This window comes from Canis lupus, chromosome 36 (genome assembly GCF_048164855.1).
Source record: "Canis lupus baileyi chromosome 36, mCanLup2.hap1, whole genome shotgun sequence".
NCBI classification, from domain to species: Eukaryota; Metazoa; Chordata; class Mammalia; order Carnivora; family Canidae; genus Canis; species Canis lupus.
In genome coordinates this window covers 6,413,244-6,436,063 of record NC_132873.1, presented here as the reverse complement: position 1 = coordinate 6,436,063, position 22,820 = coordinate 6,413,244, and the positions used below count along the sequence as shown (strand labels likewise).

General features: G+C 46.1%; 1 long non-coding RNA gene across 3 annotated transcripts in view; it reads right to left on the bottom strand.

The window, feature by feature from the left end:
- Positions 1 to 22,820, bottom strand: part of LOC140625887 (uncharacterized) — a 61,127-nt gene that overhangs the window by 26,882 nt on the left and 11,425 nt on the right. The window contains exon 1 of one of the 3 annotated variants that reach the window (XR_012025159.1): positions 2,942 to 3,065. The exons of the other annotated variants lie outside the window; for them this stretch is intronic. This is a non-coding gene — a long non-coding RNA (uncharacterized lncRNA). Of the gene's footprint in view, positions 1 to 2,941; positions 3,066 to 22,820 lie in introns of those variants that run through there. 3 annotated transcript variants of the gene reach the window in all.

Genomic DNA, 22,820 nt, shown 5'->3' with positions numbered 1-22,820 from the left:
GAAAAAAAAAAAGAAGAATGGGGCTCATAGAGAACTAAATCCCCACCTGAATGCTCAGGCAGCCCGGTCACTAGACCCAGCCATATCTGAACTAATTCATGGAACCCAAAAGGAAAAAAATGCCTTGAGGGTGTCTCTCTCCTGTCCCCCTGATCCTGAAAGCCCACTTTCTTAAAGCAGGGTCTCTTTCTGTTTCGGGGAAGGAGTGTAAAATTTGTATTGTGCCCCTGATCTAGGGCCTGAAGTCTCATTGTTAGAACAGTCTTTCTCATATCTAGTCTAAATCCCTCCAGCTACTGGATGGTATGAGTCTACTGAGGCTTAAAAAGGCTACTGGGCCATCTTTTAATGTACAGAATGGGATAGATGGTTCTTCACCCCTTGACCTCCTGACTCTGGGGAAAGACTCCTTTGGCATAATAATTTTCTGAGCAATTCTCTGCACCAGTATTAACAAAGGAAAGGTCTATGTGTGACCAGTGCTCCACTCTCAGAAACCTGACCTAGCACAGCCTGCTGCTACAGAAGACCGGAGGGTTCCTCTGGCTCGCAGTGGCCAAAATAAGTAGGGAGCGAGGCAGAGAGAAGACCCAGAAGTGGGGAAGAGGAAAGGTGAGGACAAGTGTGAGAAGGAACTCCTAGGTGCCCATCCACCACTGACAATCTATGGGCAGGACTCCACAGAATAGGTCCCACCTTTGCTGCCCACCTTGATTCCCTCGCCCTGAGTGTTTGTGTCTACTAAAATTAGGTGCTTCCTCTGATGGGCTCCTCTGCTCTCCTTTCTCTAAGGTATAACGTGCAGGCATGTGAGACTCCTTCCTATGTATGTCAAGGTCACTTCTAAATCATCCTTTGACCTTCTTTTCTCTAGAATGGCTCTCTCCTCTTTCACTTCCCTCAGAAATTTGAAAGAATGAGGAGAAAAGAAAACTCATAAATTGAATATATAACTCAAAGGAGGAAATGAGGGAAATGCTTTACATCCAGGCTTTTATTTCACCCTCCAAGCTACCTCCAAAAGTGGGTGTGATTTTATCATGAAAGGGGGGTAAACCTTTCTCAGATATTGAAACTGAGGCTGGAGAAATGAACTGAGTAGCCCTGAATCACTAAGCTGGTGAGTGGCATCCATCAGGTTGAGCCCTGGATCTGTCAGACTCCAAGGATGGGGCCTTCATGGTGCTTCCATCAGCTCTGAGTCTCTGCTACCAGCCCGACCCACTCGCATGTTCCCCGCATCTGTTAGCCCTACTATTGATCCTAGCTCCTGATTTAGATCTGAACATCATGTAGCCAAGTTGGGAGGCAGGAGATAACTCCTAGGTCTGGGTCAGAATCATGCATCAACCTATGGAAGTGGAGCTTCTAGGAGAAGAAAAGGTATCTGAATACAATTATTATCCATGGCACACAAGGCTCAAGGGCAGTAAAGGGCCCTGACTTGCTAATAGTTGAGCTTCTCTGAAAATCACAGTGAGCAGAGCTCAGGGCCCCACTTCTGTAATTACCAAAGTGGTATCGGGAAGATACATTTCTCAAATGTGGTAAATTCTCAAATCTCTGCTTTCCTCCTTATTTTTGTTAAAGATCTAAATTATTTAAGAGAGGGAGAGTGAGTGTGCATGAGTGAGGTTAGGGGAGAGGTGCAGGGGGCAAGGGAGAGAGGCAAGCAGATTCTGCACTGAGCATGGAGCCCGATGCAGGGCTCAATCTCAGGACCCTGAGATCATGACCTGGGCTGAAACCAAGAATCAGACTCTGAACCGATGGAGCCACCCCGGCAACTCTCTGTTTTCCTCTTTAAATAAAGTATGATTGTGAATCCCAGAGAGATCTCTGAATGCAAGAAATACAAAAGAGGCCACCACCACGCTATAGAATCACAGAATATCAAAGCTGGACAAAATCTCAGAGTTCATCTAACCAGACCCCCTTACTAGAGCTCTGGGAAACCAGCTGTACCAAGTCTTTCCCAAGTTGGCCAATGACAAAAGGTTAACTCAACCCTGAGACCCCCAAACTGCCATCCAGCACTCTTTCCACTCCACCAGGTATCCCAGATTAAGTGATTTATTTAGGTGTCCATCCAGCTGGAGGGTGTCATGGGGGCAGTAAGAGATGCCTGTTACAGGAAACCTTGACAAAGGACAAACAGTCACCCCATCTAGGAAAGAAGCCTATGCCTGCCTCCTCCTAATGCTGCCAGGATTTCTCCCACACCAGCACCTCCTCTTCCACGGGACCCAGGCAGAAATGATTTCTGTCCCCTTCCAGATCACTGACATCATAAATGCACAGCCTAAGCTCTCATTCTGCCCAATTGCCTCTGTGTCATCTCAGCCAAAAGAAACAAAGAAGATTCTGTGCTCTGGGGAGACAGGGCTCAAAATGGCAGAGGGGTGAATTCAAGGATAAAATCAGGCTCTTGTAATAGGATGGTAAGGTCAAGGTCTCTATCCAGGGCTCTAGGAAAATGCAGAACCATGGAGGGGAAGCCACTGAACTGCAGGAAGTCCATTTCTCTGTCTCCAGCCCAAGCTGTATGACCCTAATTCATAAGAGTTCCTTGATTCCTTGATTCTTGACAGACTCTGGCTTCAGTTCTTTTTTTTTTTTTTTTTGGTTTTGGTTTGTTTGTTTTGTTTTTTTTTATCTCAAGAAGAAAAGGAACCAGAAGTTCCTTCCTTAACTGGGAAGAGACGATCTGAATCTACCTAGGGAAGGCCTAGACCACTTCACCAGACTGCTGTTGGCCTAGGAGATGTTCCTGAAGCCTGACAGCCAAGAGTCGCCTCCCAGTCCAGGGAGAGAGCCTGTCCTCCTTGTTCTGAGGGTGTCAGAACCTCCAAGTTTGTCTGCCGCCCACTGGCTTCCATGTCAAGTTATAAAACTGCTGGCCGGCCCACGGTTCCCCTAAAATGTTCAAAGATTATCTTACCACAGAGGGGGCTATCTGACCCAGAGATCTTGCTGCATGGCTCAGGAAAATATCCTAACAGCCACAAAAAGGTAAATCAAGACGCCAAACTCGCGCCAGCCGGGGCCAGTAGCAACATGGCCCTTTGCCTGGCAATTCTAGGACAGTCCTCAAACATAAACACCTCTCCTCTGCCTCTTGTCTCCTCCCCCTTCTCTCTTTGTTTTCTTTCCTAAGAATTAAGAGATTTCATTTTCATTGTTCCATAGAGGTCTTTCTGAGCCAATGCCAAGCACTGTGTGTTCCTTACGGTTTGGTTTGGAAATAACTTGAAACTCTCTGTCCCTTACCCGCCAACCATCCCACATTGTATCCCCAACCCCTCAGAGCTAGCTCTCCTATCAGAATGTCATGAAGCTGCTCCAGAAGCAGCAAGCCTTTCTCCAAGCTTCCCTGACCATGTGGAAGCCAGAGAAGGCCAGTGGAAACATCACCAGCCTATCTGAGACAGGGGCGCAGGCTTCTAAGGAGGATGCACCCTGGGAGGGAGAGACAGCTCTACTAACAGTCTCTCTGGAAGTCCTGATGTCTCCAAGCACCGGTGAGACAGGGGTGGGGTCCCAGCCTAAGGGTGACTATGGACCTTAGGCAGTCCCTCTGCTCTCTTGGGTCAGTGGTTTCTAGTAAGCTTTTAGAAGAAGCAAAGGTTGACATTGAGAGATGGGACGGAGGGAGGAAAAGGAGCAGGGTCTTGCTCACTAGCTACGCTGGTCATTCTCCATTTGCACACTCTCACACCGCCCCACCCCAGAGCCACTCTCTGCTCCGTTCTGGGCCCTGGATCCCCTGGAAATAACTGCATCCATTGCCCTCCAGCACCCAGCTAGATTCAGCCAATGGGGCACTCCGGGGGCAATTGGAGAGTGGAAGAGCAGAGATCCTTCTGGAGCTACATTTCTGGCATGTTCCTGCACTATACCAATCACTCTCCTGCACCACCAACCCCCAAATAAAGCCCAGCCTCCACAAACACATCCCTCTCCAAGCCTAGGAAACACTGTTTCCTTCCATTCCTGCCTTAGGATGGCTTCCTGCTGTTGGGGGGGTGGGGAGTTGGTCTCCAGGTGCCTCAGTTTCCCTTGTGTGCCCCTTTGACATACTCCCACACTTTGTAAGCAGCCCCTTCCCTGAAGTTTTAGTTGAACCACCCGAGATGAATGCTATTTCTTGCCAGGACCCTCGACTCATGCATCCAGTATGCAAGTGCAGAGGGTAAAAAGGAAAAGAGGGGAGCTGTCAACCCTGAAGAAGTCACTTGTAGTCCACAGGCCACCTGGGAACTTGTTATTGATGCAAATTTGTGGGTCTTGCCACAGACCTAGTGACTCAGGAACTCTAGAAGCGGTCCTGCAATTCCATTGTTAGAAAATTTCATCTCTGCAACCTTGTTTTACCCCTCGGCCCTGGAAGTCACCTCCGGGAAACTCTGACATGCAGGAAAGATGGAGGGACACAGCTCTTTCAGGAGCCAGTGACAGGCATCTCCCTCTTCTCTCTCTCTCTCTCTCTCTCTCTGCCTTCCCTATCTCCTAGCCCATCAGGAAGGGAGGCAACTAAAGAGACAGAGGGTCCAGATTTTCCACAATCACATAAATTAGCTTTCTGTCCCACTTGGTCATCCAAAGATGACCCTCTGGGTGGCATTTACCCACCTGGTGGTGGCTTTAGGCTAAAGAGGTCACTGTGAGTGGATAGCCCTTGACTCTACTGTGCAAAGGGGACGGATGCTTTTAGATGCAGTCAGTAGCTGGTGCTCGACATGCCTGCTACTCTCTCAGATTCTTTGCACGTAAACGTAGTCCAGACTCTTTGTTCTCAAATGCATGAGTCCCCAGCACGTTGGCCACAGATACTGTCTAAATGCTTTCTTCCAGCTGTGCCCAGCTGTGTCACATGGACTGAAATGCTGTGCTTTTTCGGAGTTAGGAAAATTTTTCTCCAACTCTCTCTGTTCACGCGTGGCTCATTCTGACCCTCCTTATACCAGCTGCTCCGGAACTAGTTCACATTTGCAATGGAAACACTTGGACTCCAGGGGAAAGACAGACTTCACTTGAAATCTGACTGCCCCTTGTGCCAGCTGTGTGCCACAACCAGCTACGTCATTTGGCGTTCATCTCCTCCATCTGTAAAACAGGAGTAAAAATCTCTGTCTCTCGGGGTGGAGTAAGGACGCTTGGAGATGAGACACATGCAATGCTTTAGCACAAAAGGTAGCACGTACCAGATGAGGATACAAACTTTTCCTTTCCAACTCTTTCTTCCGGGAGGCTATGTGCTTGTGTTTTCCATGATGAGGTAGGAGGGTATAGTAAACAGGACGGAACCTGGGATCAGACTGCCTGTGTTTGCCCCAGCGCCGCCACTTACTGTCTGTGCATCTTTGGGCAATATATTTAACCTTTATGTACTTCACTTTTCTCATGTACAAAATGGGAATGTTAATAATACCTACATCACTGGGTGATTTAACTCATGGTGTCCATAGAACCTAGCCTATCTGTTCACTCTGGATGCCAGCTGCTCTTATTCATTATTAATAACATTATTATTGGGCAGCCCAGGTGGCTCAGCGGTTTAGCGCCTCCTTCAGCCCAGGGTGTGATCCTGGAGACCCGGGATCGAGTCCCGCGTTGGGCTCCCTGCAAGGAGCCTGCTTCTCCCTCTGCTTATGTCTCTGCCTGTCTCTCTCTCTCTCTGTCTCTCATTAATAAATAAATAAATAAATAACCTCAAAAAATAATACTAACATTATTATTATACATTCTAAGTGAAAAACTGAGATGCAAGAGCTCTTAGGGAGGGAGCCACAAATAAAGACAATGGGAAAGAATATTTGAAATTAGGACCACATTCACGTGCCTCTTTGTATCTTGCTCATCTCCAATATTTGATGGGAAAAAAAAAGTTTAATATGCATCTCAAGTAAGAAAGAGTTTAGGAAGATAGAAGCAAGATCATCAGAGAAGACTTCACGGTCTAGAAGTAGGAAGAAAATGGCCCAACTGGGCTGGTGGGAAGAGAAATAGCGAAGCTGAGCCAGAGCCAAGGACTGGGTCTTTGAAAGGTCCTTGCCACAAAGTACTTCTCATGGGCGAGTTTTTCCATTGCCTGGAGAAGAACCAGTCTGTTTTCCATCCCCGCGTCTCCGCAGAATCCTCCACCACTACCCACTTTGTTCACGCCCTTTTCTACCCTGTAAAGCTGTTCCTTCTTTCTTCTCCTTCCAAATCCTGCAGGACTCCGCTCCGTTCCCACTTCCTCTGGGCCACTCCCTAGTGGATCTGTCCCTCTCCTACCTCCTCCGCCCAAGACCCCCATGTGGGCTGTGGTCAGCTCCATGCCACTTTGCACAAATTTGTCTGCATTCCTAGCCAGTTTGCTGTGGTTTCACACATGCAAGTCTTTTTCCCCAAACCAATCATAGGCTTCTCTCCCTGAGGGCAAGGACCACTTCTTTCATTGCTCTTGGGCCCAAGACTCTGAAAGCAATTAGACCCAAAGGAAACATGAAGGGTATGTAGAAGAGCTCTGAACAGCAAGGGACCCTTTGCACTAAGTCTTTCTACCCAGACTTTGGTGTCCCTAACCTATGCAGGCTCCCTTTTTCTCAGAGCCCTGGGACAAACAAAAATAGAAAAGAAAAAATGGCATAGTGTTCTTTTTCCACTTTGGCAACTCACTGTCCTCCTATTGGCCTGGATCTTAATCCCACCCCACGAAGCTCATGATTTTCCACTGACCAGGATAACTCCTGGGTTCTTCCGTTCTCCTTCCTTCACCAACAGAACAGCCATGGACAGAGGTGTCAACTAAAAGGGCTTTCCTCCTCGGGACCTCTCCAATCTGTCCCCTAACCACAAACAAGATGGCAGAGTCGGGTCGAAGTATGGATCCAAGTTAGAAATTAATGAGAATTAGTAGATGATTCTAAACTTAAAATTAAAAAACTAAGTGTAGAAGCACAGCATGGTGAGAGTTGACTGCAGCTTCAGTATAAAAAAAAATAACAAATGCTATTAAGAAAATGAAAGCAACCTGGACACATCAATAAATACCTAATGTCCAAAACGTTAGTGGTGATATTTCTCCTCTACTAAATGCATTAGTCAGACCAGAACTAGAACATCTGGGAATTTTTTGTTTGTTTTTTGTTTTTTGTTTTTGTAGGGAGGGCATAGACCATAGCCAGGGGAAGACAAGGTCAAAAAAAGCATCTATAAACCAAATCACAAAAAGAATGCTGGAAGGAACTGAAAGCATTTAGCCTAGAGGGGGAAAAAAAAGGTCTTTGGGGGATGTGATCCCTATTTTCAAATATTTGAAAAGTGTTCATGTCAGAAGAGACTATATATTCTATTACTCCAGAATAAAGGGAAGCAAATTTCAGTATGAGAAGAAAGTTCCATTAGTGCTCCTAAAAGTGTAATGACCTACTTTGTGAAGTAGGCCCCTGGAATATTAAGGAAACATGGCTTCTTGTAGAAGCCTGTTACTTTCTATAGGAGTTCAAGTGCTTTCTTGCTGCCCTAGGACTGTTGGGGATAACCCCACGGGGCACATAGGGACAGGAAAGCAAACTTGCTCCAACAGAACTGACTTATCCAGCTCGCCATCCATTGGCCCAGCGAGGGTGCAGTGTTGTAGGTAAACCACACAGCATTAGGCTTGCTGATGGACTGACTCACCAGAAGACATGCACACCTCTGCCCCTAGGAAACAAAGAACAGTAGTCAAGGCAAATGCTTAATGGTATTCCAAAATTATTTTAGTCCCTGGAGGAAGCCCAGGCATCCAGCAAGGTGGTATAGAGATATTCGAAGGCCTGAGGCGTCCACTTTGGTCTATTGCATCAAATTAAGAGTAGCTCCTGTTCCCTCTTCATTAGGCAGACAGTAAGGCCAGAGCTTAAGAAGGTCAGGCAAAGGCTGCATGAAGCCCAGCTCTCTTACCACCATGTGACCTGATGCGCATGACTTCACCTATCCATGCCTCCCTGACTCACCCACAAAATAAGGATGTTGATCCTCAAGGTACTTGTGACGGTTAACTTTGTGTCAACTGATCTGGGCCATAGGGTGCCCAGATTTTGGGTCCAATATTGTTCTGGGTGTTTGTGTGAAGGTGTTTTTGGAGGAGAGTAACATTTAAATCAGTAGGTTGGGGACACCTGGCTGGCTCAGTGCTTGAGCGTTTTTTGCCTTTGGCTCAGGTCATGACCCCAGGGTCCTGGGATCGAGTCCTGCATCAGGCTCCTCACAGGGAGCCTTCTTCTCCCTCTGCCTGTGTCTCTGCCTCTCTCTGTGTCTCTCATGAATAAATACATAAAATAGTTTTAAAAAATTAAAAATAAAAATAAATAAATAGATAAATCAGTAGACTGAGTAAAACAAATTGCTCTGCATAATGTGGGTGGGTCTCATCCAATCAGCTGAAGGTCTAAATAGAATGAAAGGCTGACCACCCTCAACCTAGCAAGAAAGAATCTCTTGCCTGAAGGTCTTTGAACTGTGACATCAATTCTTCCTGATTCTATAGCATCCTGCTGATCTTGGGACTTGAACTGGGACATTGGCTGTGCAGATTTGGGACTTGTCAGACTCTAATCTCATGAGCCAATTCCTTTTAATGAATCTCAATATATGATAGATAATAGATTATATAGATGATATATAGATAGATGATAGACAGATGATAGATAGATAGACAATAGATAGACTGAGTGAGTGAGTGAGAGCCTTTGTCCAAACTCGAGACATGTCATCCCTTCAACCCATTACCTCCTCCTTTTTTAGAGTGTCTGCCTTTCTAGGCCTGAAATCCTTAGCTAAGTCTACCATCCCCGTTTAAATCACACCTACCATTCCAGAAGGGTTCACATCTCCCTCACTCCCACCTGACATTGTCTGACCACCCACCCCAGCCACTGTGATCATCCCTGTTGCCACTTATAAGACCTTCACACATCCTTCGCATAGTCTATCTCCTTCAGTGTGTTCCCACTGCCTATTCTGATCCCTTCTCCATGATCCTCAAGGACAGAGACCCCTGTGTCTTGCATCTCAGCACCTCAGGTGGTCCCAAATCTGTTCAATTGCTTCAACCAAATGACTAGCACCCTCACAGCTCCTCAGCCACCAGCAACCCCTCAGTTTTTTTCTAACCTGGATGTGTATCAGAATCACCTGGGCCTCACTGAAACCTCCAGATTTGAAATGGGGCCTTGGAATCTGAATATTTTTTAAAGGGTCTCAGATAATTGTGATGAGTGGCTGGGTTTGTGGGGGGCCATTGCTTTTAGTGATATAGAAACATTTTCCTGGGGCCTTGGGCTCTTCCCCAGAAGACTTTGTTCATCCAAGAACATGTTGTTAAGCCCATCCCCCATTGCCCTGTGGCACCACGTGCCAATCTCCTGTCCCTCGCCTTTCCTTAGGCTGCCAGGTCCTCCAAACGTACTTCTTTTGTCACTCCCACCTTCTCCTTCCCTTCCATGTCACCACCTTGTGCACCCCAGCTCCAGCCCCCTACCGATGGACCCTCACTCTGGCACTGTCTCTGGCCTGGCCTTCCTAACAGCATGCTTCCCCAACAATGACCTATGGGGAGTTACAGAAAATTCCTTAGTCTATATGCTGACTATTTCAGAGTGGTTCATCCTTGTGTTTGTTCCAAGATAAACACTCAAGAATATGACTGATTAGGTATAATATACCTAAAAATCTATTTGTGGTCTCTCTTATCTCACAATAGTTTCTCAAATGAGGAAGGGGGAATCCTCATTTAAAGAAATTTAGTGCCTTTGAGAGCATGAGAGGGGTTTCAAAAAGATGTAATCTTACTAAATGAGATCTCCCATTCGAAGAGCTGGTGGCCTTTATCCCTGCCTGTTTATGACATTTAATGTGCCTGACATCTAGAATAGCAGGGCTGGAAGGAACCTTCGGTGCCATCTTATCCAAGGGCTCGGAGATTCACAAAAAGTTCTTAGACTACAAATCAAGTGCTTAAAACTTTCCTTAAAATTTTGTTGTCAGAGCCCACACCTTTGTCTTGTCCACCAGGAGATGGAAACAACTCTCCTCTCAGGCGGTGTTAACCCTGCACACATCCTTGTGTTTCAGGGATTCCATCAGAGGTCAACTGATTTCCCGTGGCGGGTTTCTCAACGGTGGCACTACCAACATTACGGACCCGATAATTTCGTGTTGTAGGGGGCTTTCATGGGTGCTGCAGGCTGTTGGGCAGCATCTCTGAACTCCGTTCACTAGAGGCCACCAGCACTCCTTCCCAGCCCCTTGGGGAGAGGACAAAGTGGTTCCCAGAGAGAATGTTCTAGACAGTCCTATCCTCTAGGAATCCACCATCCAGATGGGACATGGGCATCTCCACCAACACTCACCAAACCCTGTGATAAGCTCTGACAGGCCAGGGGGAGGTCCAACCCAGCCGAGAAGAGTCAAAAAAGGCTTCACAGTGGGGGGACCTTGGGGGCAAGTCTTAAAAAAATAAGAAGGCCTTTCCAGAGGAGGGGTATTTTGGACAAAAAGAAGAGCTTGCACCCAAGGCGTGGAATTGCCTGTTGTTTCCCTCGAAGAGAACCATTCAGAGGAGCTGGACCTTAGAGTCGCCGGCGAGAAATGACAAAGGTAGCAAAACTGAACCAGATCTTTCAGAAGCTCCAGGTTAAGATCCCTGAACTGTACTGTCCTTTCTGAGAGCCCAGCCAACGCTGGAATTCTCTGACCGTAACTGCCGTGGCCTTAACCCAAGAGCTCCACGTCCAGGTGTGCTCAAGTGAGGAGGCGACCTGCCAATAAAAGGGTGGACGTACTGCGACAGAACCAAACGTTCTGCCAAAAAAGAGAAGCTGCCTGTCAGGAGCCATTGCTTCTGGCCTTTCCGGGGGTCTCAGGGGCCCTCACTCCCCAGTCGGCCTGCCTCCCTCCCAGCCTCTGTGCCCCTTCCCCTTGTCACCCACCCGCTCCCGGGTCCCCCTGCATGTGCAGCAAAATAGCTGCAAATCTGTAGAGGTACGTTTTCTCCACGTGTCAACTTCCCTTCCCTCCATCTCTCCCCTGTGGCTCACTCGGGCCTTGCCCGATGCAGGCGCTGTCGGTGTGGACGGCGGATGGAGAAAATGACCTCTGGAAGACCCCTCCAGCTGACATATCTGATTCTATATCACTGAGGAAACTGAAGAGAGGAAAATGTTTATTACAATCAGCGAGACCTAACAAGGGGTGGAGACAGGGGGAGCGCCTGAATTCCAGGCTCTCCCCACGGACAGAGGGTGGAAAAACCCAGGCCTCCCGGCCTGGACATCATCAGATCCCGGCCTCCCCAGAGCCAGGAATCAGTGGAAATGTATATATATTTTAATACACCCTTATTACCAATAAAAACAGTGTTACATCAATACAGGGGTTGGCTGAAACGCGTCCCAGCTCCACTAAACGGGGAGCGCATCGCAGCTCCTATAATAATATCATGCAAGGCAGTCCCTCTGCCAAAGGCAGACGGAGGGGAATTCACACTGCCAGAGCAAATCTGTTCTTCATCAGCCTTTCAATATTTGAGGAAGCCCGGGACATTTTTCTGCGATTGAAGCAAATTGCCAGCTGCCAATACTATGATTTAATTCCCTCTTCTATCCCCCCCCCTCATTTGAAACAGTTGCCACAAGCACTTGGTGGGTCGTGAAGCTCCAGGCATAGCTCACCTTGTCCCTACGTGGGAGGGAGGGATGTGCCAGTGGGGAGGGCAGGGAGAGGGGAAGGGTGGTGTCAAAGGGAGATGGGAGAGGAGTGGGAGGGGAGGAGCAAGAGGGCAACAGAATGAGGAGAAGGAGAAAGTACAGGAGAAGCAGAAAAGTGAGTTAGGGAAGGACAGAGGAGAACGAGAAGAATGTGGGGGAGGGAAGATGAGTAGAGGAGAAATCACAGCTGAGGGACCCCTGGGTGGCTCAGGGGTTGGGCATCTGCCTTCGGCTCAGGGCATGATCCTGGGGTCCTGGGATTGAGTCCTGCATTGGGTTCCCTGCATGGAGCCTGCTTCTCCCTCCGCCTGTGTCTCTGCTTCTCTCTGTGTGTCTCTTATGAATAAATAAATAAAATCTTTTTTAAAAAAGAAAGAAAAAAAGAAATCACAGCCGAAGAACAGAACAGAGAATGTCAAAGTCAGACGGGAAAAGCCTCGAGACTGTGCAGTTCAGTTTCCTCTGAGGGACAAAGTGTTTGCCCAAGGCCATGGAGACCCGGGGGAGACCAGGCGCTCCGGACTGCAGTCCGGTGCTGTCCCCTCTGCAGCAAGCAGAGAGCAAAGTGAAGAAAGGGGAATTAAGCCTGTTACGTGTGCGTGTGTCCGCCTGCGGCACTGGGCTTCTTCAAACACCTGCATTGTCTGATATAATCTAATATTCCAAAATCCAACATGATCTCATGTTCATGGTGTCCTGACAGTTAGGTCCTGGGAGCTTCTAATGAAATGCACCTGATAGACCTTGAGGACACTCTGTGCTCCCTCATCCAGTTGTAAATGATAGACTCTAAGCCCCCTGAGGCTTCCGGCTTCCCAGGGTGGTGGTACAGTGGCAAGGCCCACCCCTCGAGTGCCTGGAAATCCCGCGCTCCAAGCTGGCGGTTCCAGCTTTGGAAGCCCCAGACAGCCTCTCAGAAACGAGGGTCTTTCTGGCTTCGGCCTTCGTTACTAGTGTTTAATCTTGTCATTTAGTTAATAGTATCATGTCAATGTTGATTTATTTCGATAATGGCTCTGTGGTTGTATAAGACATTAATATTAGGGGAAGCTGAGTCAGAGATCTATAAGACCTTTCTGTACTATTTTTGTAATTCCAGTAACATTCTTTAAAAAAAAAAAAATCTTTCATCATAACTTCAAAGACCAGGTTTGAATTTAGAAGTGGCGGTAAGTCTCTGGGTCCCAGCCTCTGGACTCTGGCTGATGGCTCGGCTCTCTTCTCTTCCCTCCTCCAGCTCCTTTCCATACAAGGAGACACATGTGGATGCTGTAGGTTGCTTGCCCAAACCCAGGCTGTGGCCCCCTGATCCTGCAAATAGCCTCTCCTTTGCCATCCCCGTGGCACACTGACCGTGGAGTCCACCCCTGGGAAGATAGACCCAGGGAAGGCTCAGGGCCTTTTGAGCAGGAAATTTTCAGAGTTTCAGGTACCAGAAACATGGTCTAGAAGCAGGTGTGAGCCACAGGCTCCAGGGAGGCCCATCTTTGGCATTGCCTCCTGAGAAGGGGCATGGTTAAGGATGGAAGCCTTATCAACTTTGTCTCCATGAAGACAGTGTCTGCACTCACTGTAAGGAGGGAGGTCCTATACATTCAGATCCTAATCAGATGCCCCACACACCCCCAGCCCCTTTTAGGAAGCATCCCCAGAATCACTTCACATCACCTCCCTGAACTCCTACTGATTCCCTGATTATAATTCTTTGTGTTCAACCTGTGTCTCATCCACTAGATTGAGAATTTCTCAAAGGCAAGGGTTGTGTCTCATGTACCCCTGCACTCCCAGCCCCAGGTCCGGCACATAGATAGGTGTTATTAATGGAGAGTTACATCACCATATCCTCCAGAGAGCCTGGAGAGCATAGCAAAGAGGTCAGGAGATTATGTTGCCTGGAATCTCACAATCTGGAGTTCAAATCTGACTCACACATTTAATTGCTTATATGACCATGAAAAAGTTACTTAATCTCTCTGAGGCTTAGCTTTCCTGCCTGAGCTGTTGTCAGAATTAAATGAGGCAATGCTGTTGAAGCACTTGGCAGAGCTGCAGGTATTCAGCAAGCACTCCATAAATGTGATGGACGGGAAGATCCGGCTGCCAGGATCATGGGCTGGTCCGTGGATGAGCTGGTTTGCTCACACCTCAATAGCTGTCTCACAATTATCTTCAAGTACAGGGAAAGCCTAAGGAGAAGACTGACGTGCCCCACGCACTCCTGAAAGAAATCACCCCGGGTGCCTCCCAGCCCCAGCAGCCGGGTCAGCACTGTGCCGCGGCCCTCCCAGCCCACTGCTGACTGATGGAGCCCTAGACGCTTTCCAGAGAGCTGACACTCTATCGTCTCCGGCTCTGGCCATCATATTTCAGGGTGGCTGGTGACAATGCTGAGACACATTGGGAGCTGACAAACAAGAAAAGGCTGTTTTCAAGAGATCAACACATCAACACCTGTTAGTCAAAACTAACTAACTCCAGCAGCCCGGGAATGCCAAGAAAGAAAAAGACATGAAAGATGGATCCCTGGATGGTAGTAACAGAGACTGAGGTCTTGGAGCCGATGGCCTTGTGTGGTCACTAGCCTGGTGTGTGGGGAGAGGGTAGCAGTCCCTGAGGAGGTGTAGGAACGAGGTCAGGAGGAGAGTGGAGCAACTCCAAGCTAGACCAAATCAATTCCAATTGCAATTAAAATGACAAGAAGCAGAAGGAGTAAGAAAGTCAAGGGTAAAATCAAATCAAACCCCACATTTAAAAAAAAAAGGTTTGTAAGAGAATAAAATGTAAGCAAATTAAATTCACATAGAGGAATTTTGCTGGATAAAGTTCAGGTCTGAAATACAAACAGTTACAGATGTAACTAAGTGTAGGCATTCAGGGTCTGATTCTGGGGCAGTAAAGCAGTGATGTTCTAGAAAAGAACATCCATCTTACTCATCATCCCTCCCACCCCACCAGTGAAACCCTGCTTTGCAGCATTTGCTGGTTTCCATGGTGTGAACATTTGGGGGGGGGGGGGGGTGCAAAGGGAGAGAGAGAGAATCCCAAGTAGGCTCCATGCTCAGCACAGAGCCCAACGCAGGGCTCGATCTCACTACCCTGAGATCACATCCTGAGCCAAAACCAAGAGCCAGACGCTTAACCAATCAAGCCACCCAGGCACCCCTGAACACACTTATTTAAAATGAGTTGTTTATCTTGTTGTAACTGAATTGTAAGAGCTCTTTGGTTACTCTGGATACTAGTCTTTTGGCAAATATTTTCTCCCAAAGTATAATTTGCCTTCTCACTTTCTTAGTAGTGTCTCATGACAAACAGAAATTTACTTGTTTGTTTTTTAGTTTTGATGAAGTCCAATTTATCAATTTTTTGTAGTTATTAACATTGTGGTCTGCCTAAAAAAAATCTTAGCTTACCCCACAGTTACAAAGGTATCCTCTCACGTTGCCCACTAGAAGCTTATTGTTTTAGCTTCCACATTTAAATATATACCCATCTCAGATTAACTTATATTTTTGGTATGAAGTAGGGGCCAAGAGTCTCCTTTTTTATCCTATGTATTTATATCCAGTTGCTCCAGTACTTTGAAAAGACCATTGGTGCCTTTGTTGAAAAACAAGTGACCGTGTAGACGTGAGTCTAGAATCTACACCTTTCCAAAGCTGGTCTGCCCATGCAGGCACCTGAAATTTCATCATTACAGATAATTATCTTTGTCATTTGCATGATCTGAGTCTTTAAAATCCCAAAGATCTGTCTGTGAAACACCTAATTAAGCTCTGTTCTCAATTTATACCTTCGAGTCCTGGCTTTCATTAAGTCCCAGGTAGTAGATAGAAATCCCCTAGGCCAGAAGTCAGAAAACCTCGCTTATCTTGGTTCCAGGTCAGCAAACATCCACCGAGGGCCTGCTTTCTCTTTGCCAGACAGGGTGCTTAGATGTGTTGGGGTTGGGGGGGAATGGGAAAGACTGAGAAACACATTCCCTGTCCTGAAGGCCTTCACAGCTGGGCTGCAGCTCAAATGGCCTGAGACCACCTCCACTGACTCTATGCCCTACAAAGAGCCCTGGAACTCAGAATGGAGAACTGGGAGGATTTTTTGCCTTGCTGGTAGCTTCAGGAATTCTAAGACATCCTAGTCAGTTCTGAACCAGGTCTTATGGACCTTAAATTTCTCCACTGTTGAAGAAAAATTTAAAATAGCCTCATCCCTGAGATAATTCAGAGAAGGTTCTTAGCTCTGAACTTGACATCTAATGATTGCTTAATAAATTAGCTATTGTGATGATGACGATGATAATGATAATGATGATGATGTTAATTCCTCTCAGGGCTGTGATAAAAATAAAATTGTAGGAACACAAAATCTCTGGGTTGGAAGGAAACTTCCCACTGGAAATCAGTGGCTAATTATCAGATTTGCCTGGAGATCTTATTTAAAAATACCATTTCCCAGGCACCAGCCCAGGATTCCATTCTTTTTCCTTAGATAAGGCTTGGGAACCTATATTTGGAACAAAAATCTCCAGATATTCTATGATCAACCAAGTTTAGAGGCCACTGTCCTCTGGGACAACCAAGAAGAGTGGTAGGCATGGAAGGATGCCTACATTGAGCTAGAAATACTGTTATTATACAAATGTAATTGGTTAATGAGATAAAATGGCTATAGCTGTCAAATACTTTCCAGAAGAACAGCTAGCACCAGGCAAACCCAGGGAAGGAAAGGGCATGAGATAGGAGGGGGCTGGAAAGGAAGGTGGTTGGGTGCCAGAGACACATTTCAACTATTTCACAATTTTACCTGGGGCTAGGCCCTGCTTAAGAACCAAAACCAATTTGCATCAAGTTGGTGATGGATGAAACCAACAGGTCTGTTAGCCAATTCAAACTCTAATACTAAATAAATAAATAAATCAGGCCAAAAACTAATCGAGTGCAAGATAAGACAAGCTGATATTGCAAACTCCTTGAAACATGGTTTTAAGGAACAGTAGCAAATTTCAAATTCTGACTGAGGAATGGTGACCCAGCAGGACTGCTGAGAGTCAGGGCATCTCCAGAGTTGTGCAAATCCTACAGATGACAGGCCAAAGAAAATTGATTTCGAGATGGAACAAAGCAGGGAGGGATTGGGACTGATTTTGTCTGCAATAGAATTTTCCATGGGTCACTCAGATTTCTTTTTCTTTTACAAATTTCAGGGTAGGTGAGCAGATGGCTAGAGCACAGGAAGAGAGGAACAAAGGATCTGGCTGAGCAGAAATAGGGTGAAAGTCCTATAGGTCATGATTGAGACCAGGAAGCAGAATGATCCCACCCTAAAATCTCCAAAAAGGACACTCACAAGTAGACAGCCTCACAGTTAAGGAGGAGAAGCTCTGGGCTGGGATGCACAAGGTCTTGCTTCAGCCGGTAACATCCAGAATGACCTTGGGTAAACCAATTCCATTCCCTTGACTCAGTTTACACATTGTCACTGGTTGTTCATCACCAGACCCTACAGTCATGACCCCTAAGGTCCCTTGAATATTGGATGGCTATTTCTGGTTCACTAGGCCTTACTGAAAACTTAGGCAGCCCACTGGGATCACCAAAAATTGCTTATCCACAAAGCTTCTTTCACTTTTCCTCATATCCACTTGTGCTTCTCAGGATGGGTGGCTCAGCGGCATGGAGCTGGGGAAGAGATGGTTCTGTGGGTCTCCTGCCCAGCAGCAAACCTCACCAAACCTGAGTAGGACATGGTCTCAGAAGAGCTGCTGGGGTCTCTGCTAACACTTGTCCCACCTGCCTCACCCCCAGTTTCCATCTTCACCTCCTCATCTGGGCTAGGGAAATGGGGACATGTCCACCAAGGGCATTTGTGCTATGGAGAAAGAGAAAGTTGAGAAAAGACACAGCGACCACTGCCTTGCATGTCCAGAAAGCCTGTAGCATACAGCATATTTCCTTTTACTGTCATAAGCAGACTCTGGAATGGCAAGTCCACAGTTACAGGAAACCAGAATATTTGGCAGATAAGCTCCAATTCCAATATTTCAGTATTCACTTTTAAGAGTTAAATATGGCACTAATATTCTCTCTCTTTCTCTTATACACACACACACACACACATACACAAACACACACACACATACACTGTTGACACCAAGCCCTACCACAGCAACAAATCCCAAGAAGAACCCCTAACAGGAGTTGGAGAAGAAGTTGATTTTGTTCCTTTGAGTGTTTTCCCTGCCTTATTTGAATTGTTTCATGGTGGGGTGACATCAATCTTAAAGAGTCTTATTACCAACAAGGCTGCCCAGGTGACTTCCTAGCCCATATCACCCTTATGAAAAATGGCAAGACTGACTTGTTCAGTTGAATCCCTGGAAATGGTGAGGCCTCCAGAACTTCCCTCCTCATAGTACACATGCCACCATCTTGAGGGCTGCAGTGGAAGTTCAAATGAATCCTAATCATTGTGACTGTAATCATGATGATGTGGATGATCTGTTGAAACCAGCATTTCAAAAGAACAACCCTTTAGACACTCTGTCGTTCTTGGAAACATTCCCATCTTTCCTTGGGTCAAGCTCACTGCCATGGTGGTTGGTATAAAGAGCAGGGCAGTTCTACACTTTGAGACTCACGGCCCTCTGTCGGCAGGTCACCCATCTGACTCACCTAAGGAAACCTGAAATATTGTCTATCCTTATTTCCAGTGCCTGGCATGATTGTTCGTACACATCAATGCAACAGAATTCCAGAAGACACTAAGACATAGTCAAATTTAACCTGCATGAACAGACTCAAAGACAACAAAGTCAAGAGTAGATCTCTAACAGAGTCATCTAGTACTTTTGTCCCTTTGTTAAGAACAGTTAGAGTATTTTTCCTTTGTTTCTAATTTGAATCTTCTGGCTATTTTCTTTTTTTTAAGATTTTATTTATTTTTTAAAGATTTATTTATTATGAGAGACACAGAGAGAGAGGCAGAGACATTAGACAGAGGGAAAAGCATGCTCCTCGCAGGGAGCCCGATGTGGGACTCAATCCCGGGACCAGGATCACGCCCTGAGCTAAAGACAGACACTCAACCACTGAGCCACCAAGGCGTCCCTCTTCTGGTTGTTTTATGAGCTCACTTTCTCCTTTTGAAGGAAGAAGAAAGAGGGTTCCCTAGTAAACAGAGAATAGCTCGCTCAAATTCTTTATTTTATTTTTTTAAAGGAGCAGGTGATAAGGGGCAGAGGGAGAGGGGGAGAGACAAAATCTCAAGATGGGCTCCACACTCAGCATAGAGACCGATGCCAGGCTTGGTCTCCGCAACCCTGAGATCACAACCAGAGCTGAAACCAAAAGTTGGATGCTTAACCAATGAGTCACCCAGGTGCCTCCCAAATTCTTAATATTAAAACTATTCATAACCTGGAAAGACATACAGAATTTCTCAAACTGTATTGCCTATTACTTATAAAATGTCTGTAGGCCCAGTCTTCTAAACGTACATATTTCCCCATATTTTGAGAGATACGTCTCCCAAATCCCTTTTTATAGTCATAGTCACATTTGATGTATTCCCGAGGTCTCAAAATCTCAAATCTACTATTGTTGGTAATGAATCCAGAGGCTGCTCTACCAACAGAGGGTCTATATAAGTCCGTTCCACAAGATACGCATTCTTATCCAGGAAGGATCGGACTCACTGTACACCACGTGTGAGCACCATGTATTTGAAATATTTGCCATTTTTCCAGATAAGAATTCAAGCAGTTAACTTCGTTCCACAGCCAATATTCTTCACGCAGTAACAACCAAATGGCCATATGGGAATCTAAATTGCTGGAGCTTGGTGTTTCACCCTGTGGGTGAAGACTGTGCATGCACACAGGAAATTTTTCCATCCTAGACCTCCTGGAAATGCCAAAATCTGTTCTGTCCTCATCTTAAGTGAACTGAATTATAAGCTGGAACTGTATCAGTTCCTTGAAGAAGGAGGTGTGCTAGGTACATTCCATCCCCAGATCAAATTAAACAGTTTACTCCAAAGTGATCTTCTTTCATGCACACCAAGGCTCATCTGAGTTGCCCTGCAGTAAGCACAGACTCTGCTCCGTGGGAAAAAGCCCCCTTTGGCAACACATAGCCCCTCCTCTGAATCGTGTTCGTTTCCCTTGCAGATTTTGTTTATTCTTATAATTGAGGGATTGTTAAATGGATATTCTCTTTTATTTCTCCTGTTTCCTCCCCTCAGCACACCTGGCTCTACATCTCCGTAAGCCATGAAGGAGAGAATGATTCTCAAGGGTCAGGAAAACTAGATAACCTAAAGCAAGTTCTTTGGACTTGGGAGGGTATGCCAAGCCCAAGGAGAATTGGAGAGAAATTTCACAGTCAGAGTCACAAGTGGTTAGAACTGCATGGTCATTGGGCTTCACCTGCCTGCCCCCTGGGTTTCTGTCACAGGAGTGCAGGAGCCCTCTCCCACCCTCTTTAGAAACCAGTCCTTCTCAGAGTCTGGTCACTTATAGGTGCTGTAAAGAGTGGAATAGGAACGTGGGAACTCCCTCAGCCATGTTTGATTGGCTCCATCATCTTGGTCCTTTGGGTGGTTTTAAAATCAGTTTTCAAATATCTTTCCAACTTACCCATTTCCAAAGTTGTAAATGTCAGGGATCCCTGGGTGACGCAGCGGTTTGGTGCCTGCCTTTGGCCCAGGACACGATCCTGGAGACCCGGGATCGAGTCCCACGTCAGGCTCCCGGTGCAGGAAGCCTGTTTCTCCCTCTGCTTATGTCTCTGCCTCTCTCTCTCTCTGTGTGTGACTATCATAAATTAATTAATTAATTAATTTTAAAAAAAACAAAGTTGTAAATGTCAACAACAGAGACTCAATTACATTAAACAAATCATGTATATGTAATTTGATTGCTTAGTATCTGAGATCTTCCTTGCTGGAGTATGAACAGCCTGAAGAATGAGAGCATGGCTTTTACTTCTGTATCTCCAGATCTTAGCCCAGTGACTGGCACATAGCAGGTGCTCAATACAGATAGTTAAGTGAATAAATAGACCAATGAATGGAGGCTCAACATAGACCCAGCACAAGCTAGGCAGACCTTGGGCAGAAGCAAGGAAGGGAGAGAGGGAGGGAGGGAGGGAGGGAGGAAAGGAGGGGAAAAAAGAAAGAAAAAAAGGAAAGAAGTAGCAGCATAATGTACAGCACTGGTTCTCTAGAAAGATAAGATTTTCCTGCATGAAATAATTAGGAAACAATAAAATCCAATGTATCTCATTCCCTTCGTTGGCAGACAAATCAATCACATAAAAAAAAGTGAAATTGAATTTTCACAGGCAGAAAAAGAATGTGTGTTTGCTTGGGTGGTGGGGGAGCAGAGGGGAGGGTCAGGGAAGGAAGGTAAAGACATATAGTCTACTGCCAAAGAAAAAAGGGTTGCAGGCCTGCTTTCCCAGGTCAGCCATCCCAATTCATCAAACTCACTTAATTGCTGTTGTCTGGACTCCTTTTTGCCTGAGTAAATGAAACCTAAAAGATTTTTTGAGTTTCTACCCTTGTTTTCTTAGCTCTTCTGAATGTGCTGTCAGCCAAAGGCATTGGCCGCACCCCTCTCTTTCAACACTCTCCAGGGGTTTGTTCTGTTTATCCAGCAAACAACTGGTTTGCAGCAAAGACTATCTCCAGCTTTGGGGAAGCTGCCCTGTTGGCTTGCTAACCTGTTTGAGGAGCTGACAAAATCAATGTTGCCTGTTGGAATCCTCAGGAGCCATACAGGTGCCTCCAAGCTCCTCACTCTTCTCCTTCTTGGATGATCAATCCATCCCCTCCGCAGGTGGAGGAGACTGATGAGACCCCCTTGCCAGTTCTTGTGCTGGCCTCCTGGCTGTCGTGGCCAGGCTATCGATTTAATTCCATCGCTAGATCATGAAATTAGCTACCTGTTGATGGCAGCCCCATCCATTTGACTTGCACTTCTTAGATTACATGCTGAGTATAAGGAATTTCTGTTAAACGTCTAGAAACCCATCGAATGTTGCAGAAGTCTATGCATGTACACACACAGAAACTCAAACACACACACAAACACAACCTGAAAAATCCCGTTTCTCACGGGATTCTAAAGCCCTGCTTCTCCTGAAGAAGCCCTTACACTCTGCACAGGGCTTATGCTTCCCGGTCTTAGAAACCGCTTTGAAAGGAACTGCTTTGAAAATTGAGCAAACCAAAACCATGGTGGTAGGGAGGAAGGTCACCTTGTGTAGATTAAAAGAGAAGGCATGTTCCAGTTAAATGCCTACATATTTTGTCATTGTCTAGATTGATTGTGACATTCCAGCAACACAAATATATTTATCTTTGAGTTCTATGTAACGTATGTATAAATCTTACATATTTGTTCAACATTTACTGCCATTATTTATCATGGTCTGAGAGCACTGCAGATGTTAGGTTGATGCTATCTGTTTTACATCAAAAACTTAGTCTAGAAGGTAAAAACCCAACTCTGAGTAATGACTCCAGACACAGAGGTTTCCAAACCTAACTGCACATTAGATTTATCAAGAAAAAATTTTTTTTATTTTGATTGCAGTTCCCACCCCTGAATTTCTGATTCTGAATCTATCTCTGGGAGGGAGTCGTAGACTCTTTGCTTTTAACCACATTCCTTGGTGATTTTTAGCAACCAGCTTAGCCCTGTCACAAGTAGCAGAGTAAGGACTCAACAATCTAGTAAATGTAGCTACAATTATTAGCAGGGTCTTCTGGATGGAACAGCATCTGTCAGCTCCCCAGATCTCTCTGAAATCCGTACTCCCCAGGATCTATGAGAACAAGGTGAGGGAAACTCTGCATTCCTGGGACATGGGAGAGACCTCAGAAAAGGCATTCCTTGAGTGAAGACCCTGAAAGATCTTCATGTAGAGATCAGCTCATTCTGCTTCTTTCAACAGTGTCAACTTCTTCCCGTACGTCATCCTTTTCAAACTGTCCTACCTGCAAGGCTTCCCGTGGACATGAGGGAAAAAATGAAACCCTGAAAGATCACTCAGGATTGCTCCAGAGATCCCCCCCCCC